The following is a 20,072-nucleotide window of genomic DNA, read 5'->3' on the forward strand; positions in this document are numbered from 1 at the left end:
AGCAGGCCCTGGAATGTGCTTCCTCACTCCCTCATTGCCCAGTGATCAACATCCATTGTGGGTTGAATGTGTCAGTGAATGGTGCTTTGTCTGTTGTCTGTTAATATGCAAATGTCTTTTCCAGCCACGGCTGATCTGTTTAACAAGGCATTTCCTTCCTCCAGCAACAGTTAAAAATCAATGTTCATGACAAAATGAATGTGCCTCATTCTTGGCAGGTGGGGGCCTAGCATGACATAATGAATTCTAGCATTTTCCCAATGACAAATGTTAGGTTAACTGGCCTATAGTTTCCTGCTTTCTGTCGCCCGCCTCTCCTTCTTGAATGGAGCCACACCATTGCAATTACAATAATTTCTGTCCCAATGAATTATAACTTACAGATCGTGATTTTTGTGAAAAGGACAAAAACTAAACCAACAGAATAGTCCATTCCCAACTTCCATGATTGTTTTAACATTCTGCAGCCAATATTATCCCCACTGGGGACATCCTGCAGCCACTGGGTTGCAAGAGTTGCTGACTCCATTGGGTTCCTGGAAGGAAACATCTCTTCTAATGTAATAACATGGTATTTTATGTGCTAAGAAGAAAGGTTCCATACTGCTGTGCAAACAGTTTTAGTAAACAAGCCAAAAAATCCTATTTACAGAACAATTTACAAAAGCTATTAGTTGCAGTTTTGAAACTGTTCAAAAACAACTTCATTGTGTAAAAAAAAATTCAACAGACATACATTTCTTCTGCTGTCTTTCATTTTATTGAGTAGGCATTGCAATAGTAACATACTGATCTAAGCCATTTTCAGTCCTCAGCTAGGCCAATATCAAGCAATTCATCTTGTGGGGTGGTTGGAACAGATACAAGAGGACAACTGACCAGAAAACTCTTATAGATCTGTAAAAACAATTTTTATATAGTGATCATTGACAATTTTTGCAGAAAAAGAACATATCTATAAAGCTTTATTAATGGGCATTATGCATCAGTACAGGTACAAAATAGTTTATTTAAATTACTGTAAGCTGCTATCAATATTGAAATTCAGCAACATCCCAAAGATCAATAGAGTATCTTTAATTACAAGTCATTAATTCCATTATATAATTTATTCATTTAGGTAGTGGACCATTCTATGATCTCTGCAGCTTATATATTAATCCACATTTAATACCATATAGATTATAGCCCATAGTAAAACAAGGACAGATTTTATAACCAGTACCTACTCCATGAGAGGATAATGTTACATATAGATAGGTGTTTTGGTTTACTGGTATTGTTTGATGACATATGCAATGCCTACAACATATCCAACAAGTTTTATTAGAAAGGGGCTCTCCAATGCTGAGGAAACATTTAATTTTTTTGGCAAGAGGATTGTTGTTGGATCCAAAAATGTTCTTTAAAAGGACAGCTCCTACAAAGGTTTAGGTCTGTGTGATACTGAGCCACACATATGGTAAAGATCCCGAGTTCAATGCTTGATCTGTATTGAGCTAGTTGTCAGCTGGTACAATGGTAAGTACCTCCAGGTGAAGGAGGAAGAAAAATCAGTCAGGTTTCATCATTATTATCCTGCTGGAAAGTGCATGGGGCTGGTCTCTATCTCACATCTATGCCTGTAAATGGGTCAGTAGCAGGTTAAAGAAAAAGCAAACGAAATATCCTGCTAACTTATCGCTAGAGGTTCGCCCATTTCAATTTTCAAGTGGACTGTGTTATAAGCAGCCAGGGCTCGCGCAGGAAACCAGCAAAGACCTAATTAAAAATGTAAATAGTGACAAATGGCACATCTAAGACCCCAATGCAATTTTCATATTGATCAGCACTGCCAGCACGCTTTCCTCAACCCATCCACTAATCATTTGTGGTACAGGTTAGGAGGCAGTCATTTCCTTGCTGCTATTTGAAATTATTAGCTGCAGTCAAGGAAAGCTAGCAGCAGGTCTTGCATTTGGTTTTTTTCCCCCTGATTCTTTTGGGAGATTTCGGCCTAAAAGGATTCCTTAACTTCAAATCTTTCCTGCTGGGTGTGCTCTTTAAATTTCTCTGATGATCAAATAAGTTGCCCCTTTGAACTCCCTACCCCACCGCCTCAGATCTTTCCAGCCATCACTATTAAGACACTGTCCTGGAATGACAATGAGTTATCTAGAGGATGCACAAGTAGTGCTGGCAGCTCACCAGTTTAATGTTAATGATGCCCGACAATGGAAGTCAATCGGTCCTCCCAACAAAGTCATTGGATAGCAAAGATACAAATTAATCGGCATCTTATTCCAAGCAAGCATGATCAATGACTCGCTCTCATTAAGACAGCAATTAAAGCATTTGATCGTTATATGTGTTTATTGGAATCAGAATCTGTACCTTTCTCGATTTACCCTGGAGATAAAACTCACCTCCAATATGTGTGAATTTCAGGGGAGGAATCTATAGGATTTAGTCCAGGTTTTCACATGAAGAATTTAGGTGAAATACTAGAGGGTAGCTGTTCCCTGTGGAAGAGGACATCAGCAGTCTCAGTGGAGAAGAAAATTGGTGGTGGTGGGGATGGAGGGTGCAGTGGGAAGAAAGAATTATACAAAGACATTTTGAGAAGGTGGATCGCACTCCACTCAAACAACATTTATGTGACATCATCAGAACGACTCTAAATCCACACTTTAGAATTAGAATTAGAATATTACAGCGCAGTACAGGCCCTTCGGCCCTCGATGTTGCGCCGATCATCTGACCTACACTATTCCATTTACATCCATATGTCTATCCAATGACCACTTAAATGCCCTTAAAGTTGGCGAGTCTACTACTGTTACAGGCAGGGCGTTCCACGCCCCTACTACTCTCTGCGTAAAGAAACTACCTCTGACATCTGTCCTATATCTTTCACCCCTCAACTTAAAGCTATGTCCCCTCGTGTTTGCCATCCTCATCCGAGGAAAAAGACTCTCACTATCCACCCTATCTAACCCTCTGATTATCTTGTATGTCTCTATTAAGTCACCTCTCCTCCTCCTTCTCTCTAACGAAAACAACCCCAAGTCCCTCAGCCTTTCCTCGTAAGACCTTCCTTCCATACCAGGCAACATCCTAGTAAATCTCCTCTGCACCCTTTCCAAAGCTTCGACATCCTTCCTATAATGCGGTGACCAGAACTGCACGCAATACTCCAGGTGCGGCCTCACCAGAGTTTTGTACAGCTGCATCATGACCCCGTGGCTCTGAAACTCGATCCCCCTACTAATAAAGGCTAACACACCATATGCCTTCTTAACAGCCCTATTAACCTGGGTAGCAACTTTCAGGGATTTATGTACCTGGATACCAAGATCTCTCTGCTCATCTACACTACCAAGAATCTTCCCATTAGCCCAGTACTCTGCATTGCTGTTACTCCTTCCAAAGTGAATCACCTCACACTTCTCCGCATTAAACTCCATTTGCCATCTCTCAGCCCAGCTCTGCAGCCTATCTATGTCCCTCTGTACCCTACAACACCCTTCGACACTATCCACAACTCCACCGACCTTCGTGTCATCCGCAAATTTACTAACCCACCCTTCTACACCCTCATCCAGGTCGTTTATAAAGTCCAAGTTAAGAACTCCTGCACCTATTTTGTTATTAAGTAGGAAATGTATATAAGGTATATGTCCTCTCTTTGATGGGCTCCTCATACCACGCCCACCTCTGGTCTCTACCAATTCAACAAGCACACAAGAGTAGCCTTGATGGCCGTGCCTCTCTGCTTCTCTCCCTTAATGTGAGAAATTGTCTTATCTGTATCTGGTGTTTTCCCATAGTGACACAGCTAAAATCAGTAACTCATCATTGATGGAAATCCACAATCAAATATTCTGCCACAAACTGCACTGGAGCCCAAACCTCTGTCACTAGATGATGGAAGTCTACCAAACCTTAATCAAGTTCTCACTCATAGCCAAATAGAGAGAAATACTGGTCAAAGGCATTTAGCATGGTATTATCTATGTATGTTATTAAAACAATTTGTATGTACTTCCTATCCATACAGCTTACTTCCTGTTGTCCCATGCTTCTCTCTCAACATTTACCATTGCAAATTGCTTGATCACCACTTCCCATTCAGCTTTATCATGTTGACTATTGGGATACAGGTGCAGACTCTGGCCATTGGGTGATTCTGTGTAGTGAGTATTTGAAGCCCCTTTCCCATTTCTGATGCCATCTTCTATGTAAAAAAAAAAACTTATATTCATCAATTGGCAACCAGCAATACCACAGGTAATTTATTTTTGAAAATATTGAGAGGAGGACTATGCAAACATGATCAGAACTAAGTACAGAATCTGACCAGGTGGGTTTTTTGAGGCAGTAAAGCTTTAAGTTTACCAGCTAACAACAATGAAATACCAATCATTTAGTCAAGCTTACTAGACAATTATAGCATTTAATTTTGACAAAAATAATTTTGCTGATTAAAAGAAACAAAGCTGTGGACGGATATAAAAAAAATCGAGCAACCGTTGGCACTCCTAGAACAAAGACGGAAACATGAGCCTCGGATCATGATGTTTTTATGGTGTAGCTGCAAACTCCATTTTTAGAGTACACACTGAGTCATTTGACACACTTACACACACTAGTCACTGTCAGACAACAAAATCAATATCAATAATTTCTCTGCCTTACAACAAATAGCAGCAAGGTTACATTCATCACTGAAGAACCAGTGTGTCGTAAGTTTTCGTAACATTTCATTGATCACTTCTTTGCTATATAAAAACGACTTCAATTAGCACCAAAAGTAGGTCTGTGGAGCTTTAGTTTTGTGTAATTGTATTTCAGGTAGTCATGTTTTACCTTGTTTTATGGTTGCCTACAAATTGTACCCACTGGTTTTCCCTAAAGCACAGTAAATTTAAGAATTTATCTAACCTTGTGGTATAGAAGTGAAATTTTGAACTGAATTAGCAATTCAAATTGGTCCAATTGAACTTGTTTTTTTCCAGATTTGCTAACATTTGCTTCATTGAGGAGGAGAATGCTGTGTCCACTAGAGAATTAAATCATTTTCAATTTCTTTCCCAGTGTCTGCATTAAGCTCTTCTAATTCAGATGTAGTGCAGGTTAGATGTAGGAACTACTCTCTCCTTATTGCCTCAACAAAGACTCTTACAAACCCCACCCCAAACTGAGATAATCCTTTACTCCGTCAAGGTATTAACCTTAACACTATCCAGAAGAGAGATGGGAGTTGGCTCGTGTGGACCGGCAAGCACCAGTTGGGCCAAATGGCTTGTTTCTGTGCTGTGCATTCTCTGCAGTTCTATGTAATCTGAGTGAGATGAATATCTCTCCAATTCAACTTCAGTTCAGTTTTACACTGATCAATTACATTACTACTATAGAGATGTCAATGTTCCCTTTTTGAGAAAATCATATATCTGCATACTTCTTTGTCCATATTATTTCAGATGCCACACACTGTCTGTGTCATTTTTATATAAAAAAAAGTTATCTGCAATGTACAGAAGCACTCTACAGGAACAGACAGTTCAGGAGCCACAGTAGCTGTAGGCTCTTAACTGACCTCCCCACAAATAAAGCCAGTGTTATGATATCCAGCATTATGATCTTTGAACAAATGCAAACAGGATTAATTTAAGACACTTAAGAAATTGAATAATACATTAGGGAGTCTTTCCTACTCTGTCCCAAAGTGCCCTGGATCACCCTTGGGTGCAGTGAATGTAAGAAAATCGGGTGAGTTGGAACACATGACGGTAAAAGAACCCAATCAATTCTCAATACTCATTACATTCAATTCAGCTGGTCACAGACCCATGAAAATCCCCTTTATTGTACTTTGCATTGTATAACTGTATTCTTTGACTTACCACACTCATATTATAGGAGAATCAATGGTATATTTAAAAACTTGAACAGAACAAATAATTATCTCCATTAAAAATAACATTTCAAATATGATTCAGGCTTCAAACCCAGATTCGGATTTCAATCATCTAAGTTAAAACTAAATTTCTCCCTCAAAAGAACTTATTTATCCCTCTTACAAGCCTGAAGATTCAGTTTACATGTAGAAAAAGCTCATCGCTTCAGTATAAATGTCTTGGTCCGTGCAGTCGAGATAATCCTTTATCTGATCCAAACAGAATCCTAATCCTAAGAAAATTCCAAAGTTCCAAAACCATTCATTCTTTCAATGTAGCCAACCTGATTTAAGATCATATTTTTCAGCAAATTGGCTACATATCTGCCAGACGTCAGCTGCCATGCGGGATGAGATAATAGATGATGCTTAGAATAACATGTCCAAATGTCATTTTGTATTTTTTGTTCATTCAATTGCTTGTGTGTCAGCATCTTTTTTTTTTCACTCAGCTAGGTTGTGACATTTTTGGAAACCCATCACTATATTTAAAAATCCCCATCCAAGCTCTTAAGAGATCTATTTCTGCAGACCAATTGGAGGAAAAATTGGATAAGGCTGGCAATTGGCCATGGGGATCACGATGTGTGTTTAGCCTGCACCCATTTGTAGTGATGCAGGCAACAGTAAATTTTGTGCTGCCTGCTAATTTAAATAATAGTGCCATGCGTGTTTCTGAGTGGCTGCATGTCTCAGCAGGAAGCCAAATTCATGCAAGGCTAGCACCGCTTAAAGCTAGTCTGCACCACTTAAAGTAAGCCTGCGCCTCTTAAAGGCGAGTAACTAGTTAAAAAAAACTTAAGAACAGAAGGAGGAGTGAAAATGGCACAGAAGGCTAGAAAGCGTGGCCCAAGATTCTCCAATGCAGTACTGGAGGCCTTAGTGCAGGAGGAGGACCAGAGAATAATTGTCTTCCATCAAAAGGCCAGGTACCCTCCACACAGACATTACAAAGGCAGTGGGAGTATAGAGCCATTGCAGCAGTCTGGCTCTGAGACCTGGATACAGTGCTGCAAGAAGTTCAATGACCTCACTCGAGTAACCAAGGTAAGTAAATGCATCTTCACATGCCATATACTCGTAAATGAACCACTAGTCCCACACAATGCTCCATTCATCACCAGCCCTCTTTCACTTACCTATCAGCAGTCTCAATCAAGGTCGACTCATACCCTGATACCCTCACACACTTAGCACTGCTACAAGCCACACACTCACATCCCACAGCTTACACACATTGCCAGCCATTCAACTATGGAAACAAACATCATCTAAACACATTGAACCTAACAAGCTCACGTGAAGTGCAGCAATGAAAATACAGAACCTAAACTGAAGAGTTAGAAAAATTGACTTTTCTTTTTAAAAAGTGGACAATGTGCTGCAAAATGGCTGCCGAATATCAAACAGCTTGGCCCTGTATATTCAAACTGTCTTACTGTCTGTCAAGGGCAAAAGGACACATTCCAAGCTAAGAGGTGTCAATTACACTCATCCTGAACCCATCAGAAGCCATTTTTAAATTGAATGGGTTCTTCTGAAACAAAAAGTGTGAATTAGCTACCTTCTGATCCACTGCTGGGCACCATAGGGGGGAGACTCTGCATCTCCCAACAGAGGTAACGTGAGAGATTTTGACCTCAAAAAATAGCTCGCTGGAGAGAGAGGGAGAAAATCAGAACAGCATTTCAAAAGCCTGTCCAGCTGAGAACTATGAGAGCTCCAGCAAAAACCAAAGAAGGAGCCCTACTGTGAATTCTACACTTCAACTTGCTGCAGTGGAGAACTGAAAGTGGTCATCACCTCCAGACTGATGTCTCAACCACGAGAAAAATCTACAAACAGCCCAGGCCTGCAACCTTAAAAGAAAAATTGCCCTCAGAGAAAATTTAACAGGTTTACTGTGAACCCCGAACACCTACCTCACTTCAAACCACTTAACCTTTTCCTCTCTATCCATCTATTCGTGTGTGTGTGTGTGTGTGTGTGTGTGTGTGTGTGTGGGGTTGCACGCGAGTGAGTGAATATGCGTGCGGTTGTGACCATTTCAGGAACGAATGTTGCTCAATACATAGTTAATCTTCTGCTTTAAACCTACGAGAAAACCTGTCACTGTCTGTTTAGCTGTGGTCAGTTGGGAGGTGAACAGTGGGAACCACCCACACCCCTTACCAACTGGCTGTAACACACCACACTAACTGATACATTTCCCTCTCTCTTTCAGAGCAAGGTGGCCTATAATCAGAGGCAGCAGTACCAAACCAGCAGGCATGACTGGATGCCCTCACCTGTATGGAGGAGACAGAACTGACAGCCATTGGTGTGGCCAAGACTAAGGCCATGGCCAGTGGCAGGGCTGAAAGAACAGAGGGTGACGATATATTCCTACCTAATCCATCTTCTCACGTGCCACTTCCCTCTCATCCCACCATCTCTTCTAGAAGTTGTAGATGTAACCAGGCACTTTTTGCTTTCACCCATTTCTTTCACATAAATTCTACCCTTGCCTCTTTATCCTTTCAGATACCCAAGAATTACCACCTGGTCAAGAACTGGTGTGGGAGCCTGTAGTTCAACTGTCACTCAATCTTGCATCACAGCCAACAACACACCAATACTGGCACTGTGCAAACCTCAGAGGGTAGAATAGGGGCTGGATCTGCACATGGTGGACTGAATTTTATTGGACCCCCTGAGATGGGTTCAGAGGCAGAAAGGCCCATAGAATTGCAACAGGAGGCGAGGGGCCCATTACCTTCCCGTCACAACGCAATTTTGTCAGGGGCCACTTGAGGCCCTTAACAGGCCTATTAATAGAGGGCCTCCATTAATCGAGACACAAGCTCCAGTAAGTACTGCAGGTTTTCTTCAGAGTTTTCCAGGCAGCAGAACCATTGCTCGATGATATTTCATGTGGCAGCATGGCTCTCATTCTATACATAATGGCCACAAGTAGATGGGTCATGGAGCAGAGTTGTGAGCTAGGTGTAAAGTGGATGGCCCTCATCACCAAGCAGTCACCCTCCATTTTGAGGTGCCCTCTTGTTGGGGTTTCCAGCCTTACAAAGCTGTGGGCCCTCTGATTGGGCCTGCAGTCTCAGGAACCTGCCTGCCATCCTTAATTGGATGGCGGATGCAGCGGCAGCCAATTAGGAGGCCGCCTCCCGGAAGATTGCTCTGGAGCTCGCACTGCAGACCCATGTGGGGTCGGGACCCAGGAATGGTCCCAACTCCTGAAAATAAACAGTCACCATAAGATTCCACCCATTCTTCCTTCAGTAGATTAATTAGTCATTCATCTCATCGTTATAAAATATGCCTACATTAGAATACTGTCTTCTAGCTAAGCTTGTGGAATCTTGGGTTTCAGACATGCCTAGATCATAACATTCACTAATTCATTTTCAATGTAATTCACCATATGTAAAGGTGTTTGAGATGTCTCTGAATGATGTGATAAGGTGCTATATAAATGCAGATCAGTGCTTTCTCAAGATTTCCAGAATAACTTTGTTTCTAAAGAGACCACCTGCCCACTAGGAGTGACTATCTCAATGATAAAGGCTCTCTGTATGTAAAATCAAACTCAAATCAATTGAAAGTAGCTTAATCTGAACAAATTCAGTTATGCTAAACTAATATCTGGTTTGCACTTTCCCAGCAAAGTGGTTTGTAGGTGCTTAGAAAGAGCAATGTAAATATTTACAGGATAAATGTATCAAATGGTACAAACCACATATGAATTGAGTTTTATTGTGGAGTAAATAGTACAAAATATGAAGCTTTTCTTTGAATGCGTTAACAAATGTACACCTGGCCTGCATACAGACTGAGCATACCTTTTAGTCAGAGCTCTGACAGAACCATTTTGGTTTTAGTCTGTTTCTCTTTTAGTGTTATAAATGAATTTGATAGTTTTATTTTTTTCCACCTAGACTTTGAAAAAGTGAGCTATTTAAGATAAATTCAACTTGATAGGATGTATGCCTCCTATCTCTGACAGCTGCAACGAATCTAAATGAAATGAAAATAGGACAGTCTCTCACCCAGTCCACGCATAAAACTGCCCATAATACTAACCCAGTGTCATTTGGAAAGCCCATAAGGATTGCTTGTGGAAGGAAAATGTTTCACTTGTGCACAATTCTTGAGAGAGAGGGGTTAAAGAACAACATTGGGGTGGTATAACAGGAACTTTATTCTACATCTAAACAAAAGTGGATGGCCCTCATCGCACAGCAGTCACCCTCCATTTTGAGGTGCCTTGGGGTCTCTTTGCTTTCTGAGCAGCGCCAAGCTCTCCTGGAGGGGCTGTCAGCCTTACAAAGCCACGGGCCTTTTGATTGGCAGTTCTATTGGATTTGGGAGCGCTAGTGGGAAAATCTCCATTCTTCAACATTAGCATTATCCCAACTGGAACATCAAAATTCACTCCCAAATTCAAATAAAAATCTGAACTAGGAAAAATGACTCAAAACTTCACACTTTAATGAATAAAGTTTTCAGTGATAGTAAACACTGAAAAGAGAATATTTTACCTTTAGTGATTGTGACTTAGAACATGGGGCTTGTTGCAAGGAGTTAGGAGAATCCCATAAAGCATAAAAGTAGCTAGTTTAATCATCTGAAGCCAAAGACGTGCTGTTGCCTTGAAACACACAATGTATAACATTTTATATTTCATAACACAAACAAACAAAACACTTATCCACCAAGGAAAATCAGAAATGAGCGTGGTAACAAAGCTCAGCAGTAAATTGTCACAGATAAAAGAAAATTGCACAGTTACCACATGATTCGAACTGCAGTGACTATATATCCTGTAATCCAAGCTGAAGAGAAACACATTTTTATTTGATTGTTTGACAAAAGGAAACAACATGTCTTGTATACATTATAATGTGTATCTCATCCTTACATATTTTATTGCTAAACTAATTTTTACAATTTTTAGTGTAACTTCAGAGGATAGCACAGAGAGAGACTTCCAAAGCATATTGAGTAAATCCAATTAGTGAGTAAATAAAAATAATTCATAAACAGCTTAAAAATGAATATCTATTGGATTAAATATCTAAATATGTACGGCAGGATCAGAGTCTGGAGTGATGTGTGGGGCATGCATGATGTGGGCCTGCCTAGATTCAGGTACCATGCAGGGTGAATACATATGTATGAAGTATATGAAGGTTACACTTCTCGAGCAGAAAACTGCACGGCTTGAAATTAACTGACACATTCTGCAATATTCAAGAGAAGGAAAGTTTTCTGGAGTGGATATTCCAGTGGGTGATCACACCTCAGGTTGCTCGGCTTAGAGAAGCTGGTATGGGAGACTGGGTGATTGTTGGCAGGCAGGGTAGGAAGCAATGGGTGAGGGTAGAAAGGGGGTCATCTGTGGAGCAGGATTTGCCTAATAAGTATGCATGTTTAGGTACCTATGATGTGGACAATAAAGATGATGCAGAGGAGGGTAGCCATGATTGATAACAAGGCACAGTAAGGATTGTTTGGTTATTATCATCAGGGGGTAATTTCTTTGGTGATTCAGAACCCTGAAGGGTTTTTGCTTTCCAAAGGACAGAGTTCTGTACATCATGAGCAAATAAAAAAGGTTCTGGTATGGGAGGGCAAGTAGACAGTGGCCATGGTTCATGTGGAAACGAATAACCTAGCTAGGAATAGGATCGATGTTTTGTTAGGAGATTTCAAGGAGATAAGTTCTAGATTAAAGAAGCAGGACATCTAGGGTAGTAATTACTGAATTATTCCCAATGCCACTAACGGGACTAGATGGGGCCAAAGATAAGGTTTGTCAACATGTGGCTTGAAATATAATGCACTGCAGAAGGTTTCATATTCCTGGGACCAATTTTGGGCTCGGGAAGGCTGGGAGGGAATTTATTTAAACGAGAGATACTCCCATGTCCTTAAAGTAAGTGTGAAGTAGGGACATTAGCTCCCTGTTCAGAATCATACAATGGTTACAGCACAGGAGGAGGCCATTCAGCCTGTCATTTCTGTGCTGGCTCTCTGCAAGAGCAACTCACCTAGTCCCACACCCCTGCCTTTTGCTGGTAGCCTTGCAAATATTTTCTCTTCTGATAATTATCCAATTCCTTTTTGAATGCCTCAATTGAATCTGCCTTCACCACATTTTCAGGCAGTGCATTCCTGATCCTAACCACTTGCTGCATAAAAAAGTTTTTCCTCATGTCTCTTTTGCTTCTTTTGCCAATCACCTTAAATCGTGTCCTCTGGTTCTGGATCCTTCTTCCAACAGGAACAATTTCTCCCTATCTACTCTGTCCAGCCACCTCATGATTTTGAACACCTCTATCAAATCTCCTCTTAATCTTCTCTTCTCCAAGGAGAACAGCCCCAGCTTCTCCAACCTATCCATGTAACTGAAGTTCCTCGTCCCTGGAGCCATTCTTGTGAATCTTTTTTGCACCTTCTCTATTTGAGGCCAAACCAGTAATTTATACAGATTTATCACGACTTCCATGGGCTTGTACTCTTGCCCCTATATATAAAGCCCAGAATCCCATATGTTTTATTAGCCGCTTTTTCAACCTACCCTACAACCTTCAATGATTTGTGCACATATACCTCCCAGGTCCCTCTGCTCCTGCACCCCCTTTAGAATTGAACCCATTAATTCAATTTTCCTCTCCTTGTTCTTCCTACCAAATAAATCACTCCACACTTTTTTGCATTGAATTTCATCTGCCACTTGTCTACCCAGTCCACCAGCCTGTCTATGTCCTCTTGAAATTTATCACTATCCTCCACACAATTCACAATACTTCCAAGTTTTGTATCATCAGCAAATGTTGAAATTGTGCCCTGTACACCCAAGTCTAGGTCATTAAAATATATCAAGAAAAGTTGGGGTCCTAACACCAACTCCTGGGGAAACCCACTCTATACCTTCCTCTCGTCTACTCCATATCCTCTTTCACTCTGCTCAGCTCACTAGTCCCTCCTCTTCTCTCTGATCCAACTCCAAATCAGACCATTCTCACCTCACACCCCAAACTAATCAACAACCAATATTACATTAGATGCACTGGAAAAGCTGATCTGAATCCCAACATAGCAGCTCTCTAGTCTCTTAACATAAAAAATGCTGCATTTCTAGGTTCATTGGGCTGAGTGATAGGGAATGTAACACCTTTTCCATTTTTGAAATGTTTTGGATGGTGTAAAGCTGCATAGAAATGTGCCATAGCAATATGTTGATACCAGAAGCTGAAGTTAATTTAACACTCTTTAACTTTTAAATAAATATTCCGCTGGCTGCTATTTTCTCATGAGGGGAAACTGCTGTGAAAATGAGTGAAGCCTTCTGAATAAAACAATGCAAAATGACACAACTAACAAGTGCATAGCTGACAAAGACTCTAATCTGAAGGGAAAATGTGAATAAATGAGCATTGAATAGGAGCACAGCTGTTTATATTAGTAACATCAGAATGTGCAAAGAAAATGGTTCCTCTGAAATGAAGAACTGATACTCTAAACCAGGTTGAAATTATTATTTAAAACTTGTGTTTTCTGAGTCTCATTTTTTGCAAGACTTTTAAGCCTGGATTTTCATCTTCACACTGCGTTTGCTCATGGGTGGGGCGTCATCCCTGTCTGTTCTTTACTACCCAATTTTCCAGTCATTATTCAGTTGCCAGGAAAAGTGTCCTATCTAAAACAGGCATGCATATTTAAATGAGACAGTAATTGCATGGTGGCATTTATCTCCTGTTCTCCAACATTACCACCTCATTAGCAGCAAGTGTACATTTTCTTTCTGTTCATTCATGGGATGTGGGCATCACTGGTAAGGCCAGCATGTTTTGCCCATATCCCTAATTGTCCTTGAAAAGGTGGTGGTGAGCCATCTTATTAGGCTGCTGCATTCCCTGTGGTGTAGATACTCCCACTGTTAGGGCATTCCAGAATTTTGACACAGTGACGATGAACGAATGACAACATATTCCCAAGTCGGGATGGTGTGTGACTTGGAGGGGAACTTGGAAGTGGTGGTGTTCCCAAGCACCTGCTGCCCTTGCCCTTCTAGGTGGAAGAGGTTGCAGGTTTGTAAGGTGCAGTCTAAGAAGGCTTGGTGAGTTGCTGCAGTGATTCTAGTATATGGTGCACACTGCAGCCATGGGGCTCCATTAGTGGAGGGAGTGAATGTTTAAGTTGGTGGATGGGGTGCCAATCAAGCAGGCTGCTTTGTCCTGGATGGTCTCAAGCTTCATGAGTGAAGTGGACAGTATGCTAGCACACTCCTGACTTGTGCCTTGTGGACAGGCCTTGGGAAGTCAGGAGGTGCGTCACTCGCTACAGAATTCCAGACCTCTGACCTCCTATTGCAGCCACAGTATTTATATGGCTGGTCTAGTTAGGTTTCTGGTTAAAGTTGACCCCCCACCCCCACCCCCCCAACCACAGGATGTAGAAGGTGGGGGATTCAGCAATGGTAATGCCGTTGAATGTTAAGACAAGGTGGTTAGGAATCTCACTTGTTGGAGATGGTCATTGCCTGGCACTTGTGTGGCTCAAATGTTACTTGCCACTTGCTGAAGCTTGAATGTTGTCCATGTCTTGCTGTATGGGGGCACAGACTGCTTCATTATCTGAAGAATTGAGAATGGAACTGAATACTGTGCAATCATCAGCGACATCTCCACTTCTGACCTTATGGTGGAGGAAAGATCATTGATGAGACAGCTGAGAATGGTTGGGCCTACGACACTGTCCTGAGGAACTCCTTGCAGCAATGTCCTAGGGCTCAGATGATTGGCCTCCAACAACCACAACCATATTCCGTTGTTTTAGGTATGACTCCAGAGAGTGGAGAGTTTTCCCCTGATTCCCATTATGTCCATTCACCCATCACCCCTGTGTTCATCTACGTGTATTAGTTCCTGGCTCAGCAACAGCTTTAATTTAAAGTTTTCATCTTGTATTCAAATCGTTCCATGGATTCGCCCCTCCATATCTCTGTAACCACCTTCAGCACTGAGAGAACTCTGCGCTTCACCAATTTTGGTCTTTTGTGCATCTCCAATTTCCTTCATCGCACTATTAGCAGCCGTACCTTCAGCTGTCTAGGCCTAAGCTCTGAAATTCCCTACCTAAACCCTCTACCTCTCTGCCTCTCTCTCCTGCTTTAAGACTTTCCTTAAAACTTATCCCTCTGACCCGTCCTAATATCCCCTTATGTGGCTCTGTGTCAATTTTTTTTCAGATAATGCTTCTATGAAAATTTACAATGTTCAAGGTGCTATATTAATGAAAGTTGTTGTTGTTTCCCATTAGGAATGTCTTATATCCTTGGTTTTGAAGTGGAGAAACAGAGGACAGGCATATAAGTCAGCATAGCACACCGATCTGCATTCATCGTTTGGCTGATGTTTTTGCCTCAGTCAGAATGTCCAAGCACCTCGTGCATCCAGCTTACTTAGCCTATAATTGGAAATCCTAGTAAATTATAACTTACAGAATCTAATTATATATCTGAGATCTAGACATTTCTTCATGGTTGATGGGAGGTCACAATTTAGCTCCTCCAAAGTTGAAAATTAAAGGTGTCTTGATTTTTGCAAGGTTTGTGGCCCTCAGCAAGATATAATTATATAGGACTCTGTCCAGTTTTTAAAATGCTAAGTTTCAACATATCCTCTTGCATCTACTCTGAATTGAGGGTTGTGGAGAAATAAAATCCATTTTATTGTGGTATTTGTCCCTGCTTCCTGGAATGTCTGTTGACTCCTTACTGCCCCAGATACTATGCGACCTTTTGTGTCAGCCATGGCTTAGTGGTAGTACTCTTGCCTCTGAGTCAAGATGTTATGAATTCAAGTTTGCCCTCAGAGACATGAGCACATAACCTTGGTTAACACTCCAGTGTAGTTCTGAAGGGGTGCTGTGTTTCAGAGTAGATGCTAAACCAAGGCCCTCTCTGCTCTTTCAGGTGGATATAAAAGATCCCATGATATAATTGAAGAAGAGCAGGGGAGTTCTCCCAGTATCCTGGCAATATTTATCCCTCAGCCAACAACATAAGAACAGATGATCTGGTCATTATCTAATTGCTATTTGTGGGACCTGGCTGCCTGAAAACTCACTGCCATGTTTCCTACATTATAACAGTGATTTCACTTCAAAAGTACTTCATTGGTTGTAAAGCACCTTGAGACATCCTGTGGCTGTGAAAGGTATGAAATAAAAAAGTTTTTTCTTTATGCTTATGTTAAAGTCACAATATAAATACAAATTATTACTGTAGAAACCTTCTCAAACAGAACAAACTTCCTAGAAATTTCAAAAGAATGATCTTAGCAGATAATAAGCTCCAGACCTCAGTATAGCCTTGGTTCAAACATGGACAAAAGAGCTGAATTCCAGAGGTGAGGTGAGGTGAGAGTGACTGCCCTTGACATCAAGGCAGCATTTGACCAAGTGTAGCATCAAGAGCCTTGTAAAACTGAAGTAAATGTGAATCGAGGGAAAACTCTCCGCTGGTTAGAGTCATACCTAACACAAAGGATGATGGTTATGGTTGTTAGAAGACAATCATCTCAGGCCCAGGACATCGCTGCAAGAGTTCCTCAGGGCAGCATCCTCGGCCCAACCATCTTCAGCTGCTTCATCAATGACCTTCCTTCATCATCAGGTCAGAAGTGGAATTATTCACTGATGATTGCCCAGTTTTCTCAATTCACAATTCCTCAGATAATGCAGCAGTTCATGCCCAGATGCAGCAAGATCAGGGCTTAAGTGGAAAGTAACATTCATACCAGCAAATCACAATCTCCAACAAGAGATTGGCATTCAATGGCACTACCATCACCGAATCCCCCACCATCAACATCCTGGTGGTCGATATAGACCAGAACTGCAACTGGACCAGTCACATAAATGTCATGATTACTACAACAGGTCAGAGAATGGGTATTCTGTGATACGTAGCTCACCTCCAAATGCCCGCTGTTCAAGAAACTGGCCCTCCAGCCCCTTCAGAAGAGAAATGAGGGATGGACAATAAATGTCTGCTTTGCCAACAATGCCCATATCCTGAAAATGGATTTTTAAAAGGGTCTGTATCAGACTAAATAATGTGCCTTTTTGGTTATATTTTGTTTACAGCCAACAAAGGATTTACTATTGTCAACAGCATTAAAAAATAAAACAAAACAACATTGAATTTGATACAAAACAGATGCACAAGATTTGGAACAAGAAGAAATGAAATACTGTCATTTAAAGTAAAATTCCTCAGTATATCAAGTGCACAATTTCTAATGCCACATTAGCAGAAATGTTCCTTAAGTGGACATTATTACAAAATCTCTTAGCTGAAGTTTATGCATGAATATGCTAGTTAATATTGGTGATTATCTGAATTTCAGAAGCCAGGTCAGGCAAACAGTACTTATTATCTGATTTCCCCATAAGGAAACTGAAAGCAAGCTCAGCAGTTTCATCTTCAAATTCACTTAACTTCATTTCTGCAAAATCAAGGATTGTTTATTTAGCATTTTGGATAGTTACCATCGTAACGAAAAACTATTTGCAGAGAAGAGCAGCATCTTATCTTGATAACTATTTAATGCATTTTCATCTCATTTAAAATCTTAAAAGCACAGAGAAAATCAATAGCATTCCTACAGTTATAAACTGGCTACACCTAAAGTAGTAGAGAACCATTTCAATCAGTAATTATCAAATTATGGTTTACCAGCTTGTTCTTGCTATAGACATGTTTCGTTATAAAAACATGCCTTTCAAGACAGTCATTAAGCAGAACAATAGGTAGATACAGAGGTAACACAAACTAATCTCAATAATCTATACAGCTTGAATGCAATGTTGTGAAGGAGGCAAATTCAATATTGCTACATGATCCAAGCAAATAGCAAAGCGGTCAGCAAAAGAAACTGGCTTATTCACACCACTGCAAAAGCAGCAGGAGATGTTAGGGGTCAGTCGTTCAAGTAATAAAAGTACATTTTGACCTCGGCCTTAATTTGCATTCACATTAGATTTTTCCCACGAAAGTAGGTCTTTAAATTTCATCTAGGACATGATGCGGGAATGAAGGGAAATTGTTGAAAAACCAAACCATTTTAAAGTACTGGAAGAAACATAATAATATATACATATTTAGGTAAACACCCATCGAGAAAGACCACATTTTGTTTTCGGAGCATATTATTATCATTGTAGGGTTGTCTAGTTACAAAATCAAGTTAGGTATGTGTAATGTAAGAAAAGGTCAGGAAGGAAACTGCTCAGTGAGTGTGAAGGGAAAAGGAGGCAGTGCAAACCAATAGTAACTGGTTACCATAGGAACACGGTGTGGAAGAAAGTGGAAACTATAAGAGAATCACCTCAGAATAAGGTAATGGATGTTATAAGATACCAACAGAATCCTAATACAATCGCCTAACTCTTGTGTGCAAAATGGATAGGATGATCCAAAGACCAATGCCACAAAATGAAGAGAATGCATCTCCAAATCCATACTGTTAACCCCAGTTTTAGCTATGCTGTTTGAAAAGGTCCCTGACAAAGGCCACAGGTCCCCTGAAGAAGAGTTTGGAGGTTGTGTCCCTTTGGGCCAATGCCACAATCCTTCTTTCAGTCAACTGAGAAAGGCATTGATTTGAGATGCTCCCAGTTCACAATCACTTATCCTCTAGATCACAAAAGGCGCATGGTAAAGAGATGATGTGAGATTGAGGTAATTGCTATAATTTTCATCTTTTTTATGTCCCAGCATGTGTTTTCTCAGGGTGTCTCTGAGTAGAGCAAAGGGGTGGAGCAGCACATACAGTGACCTTCTATCCAGAATACATAAAAGACCCATTCCTGGTTGACATTTTTAGTGGAGAAGAAAGTTCCCAAGAGAAAGAGATGAGAGCTGTGTTTCAATATTATGAGAAGAAATGTTAATATTTTGACATGCATGATATTTTCCATCCCTTACATTGAAAGTACCCTTGTAATTTACCCATATAAATCAGAAACCAAAAGTTGCTAAATTGTGCCTTTGAATGTAAAATTAAATAATTCAGATTTTGAATTAAATATCAGGTTATACATTTCTTTTTCTAAGTCTCATTTTCAACATTACTTCTTGCCAATTCAGTGCTGAAAGAAATTACTGCTATAGGTTTTGGCACAGCCCTCTTTTTGTTTCCAAGTTACAGATTAGGAAAATTTATTATGGAAATCCATCTGTATGTATGTTATTTGGATGAAAAAAGAGTGGAAGCCCAGCAAATCAGGTTGGACCACTGGAAAATTAATGTTCATCTACCATTACCCTCCAAACTGTATATAGAGGCAAAGGGGAATTATTTGAACTTGTCTGAGGAATAGTCTTTGCAGAGGTTAGTATTTTACAGAGAAGCAGTCACAAATTTGCACCACATGCTGCAAAGCTAAACTTCAGGACTGGTATGACACTGTCAATGACTGTCAAGATTCCTTCCATTTTGAACCTTTGTGCTTCAAACTCATTCCAGCCTCTTACAAGGAACATCAGGAACAGCAATCAATTTGCAGTAGACAGTCATGATATATTGTTTGCCAGAGGTAGGAACTTTGTTGTTTTCCCATGGCAACCAATAATAGTGTGAGAGCCTATTGCCTTTTCCATAAATAGCGAGATCTCAGTCAGAGGTCCAGGTGCCATTGATGGTACTCAAGTGGCCGAGCATGCTCTGGACTCAATAGCTGTGCATTCATGAGTTGCATACACTGTCACTCATGCGTGACCATTTGCACAGGAGTGGTCATGTTCTGTAGAGTTTCTCATTAATGCATACCGCTCTCAATAACTCACAATCCTATCTTCAACCAGAATTTTTTAATCTGTTTTTGTTTGAAGCTGTTAATGAAAACAGTAGAGTTTCCACTTGGCTGCAGTGTTTTTTTTTTAGGCACAATTCGCCCAAAATCAAAGTAACCCATATAAAAGTTCACAGAATTTCAAACTAAGTTCAGCACAAATCTAGTTTCCACAATTTTTCCACTAATTTCAAAAACATCATGCTAGAAATCAGCCCCACCCACATACTGGCCACACTCCGAGGATGAATTAATCACCATTGGATGTTTC

At 40.6% G+C, this 20,072-nt stretch overlaps 1 long non-coding RNA gene across 1 annotated transcript in view; it reads left to right on the forward strand.

Moving 5' to 3' along the window:
• Positions 1-18,991, forward strand: part of LOC137381631 (uncharacterized) — a 41,017-nt gene extending 22,026 nt beyond the window's left edge. The window contains exons 2-3 of the long non-coding RNA XR_010977201.1: positions 8,163-8,309; positions 18,726-18,991. This is a non-coding gene — a long non-coding RNA (uncharacterized lncRNA). The remainder of the gene's footprint in view (positions 1-8,162; positions 8,310-18,725) is intronic.
• The last annotated feature ends 1,081 nt before the right edge of the window (positions 18,992-20,072 follow it).

Source organism: Heterodontus francisci, chromosome 22, assembly GCF_036365525.1.
Source record: "Heterodontus francisci isolate sHetFra1 chromosome 22, sHetFra1.hap1, whole genome shotgun sequence".
Lineage (NCBI taxonomy): Eukaryota > Metazoa > Chordata > Chondrichthyes > Heterodontiformes > Heterodontidae > Heterodontus > Heterodontus francisci.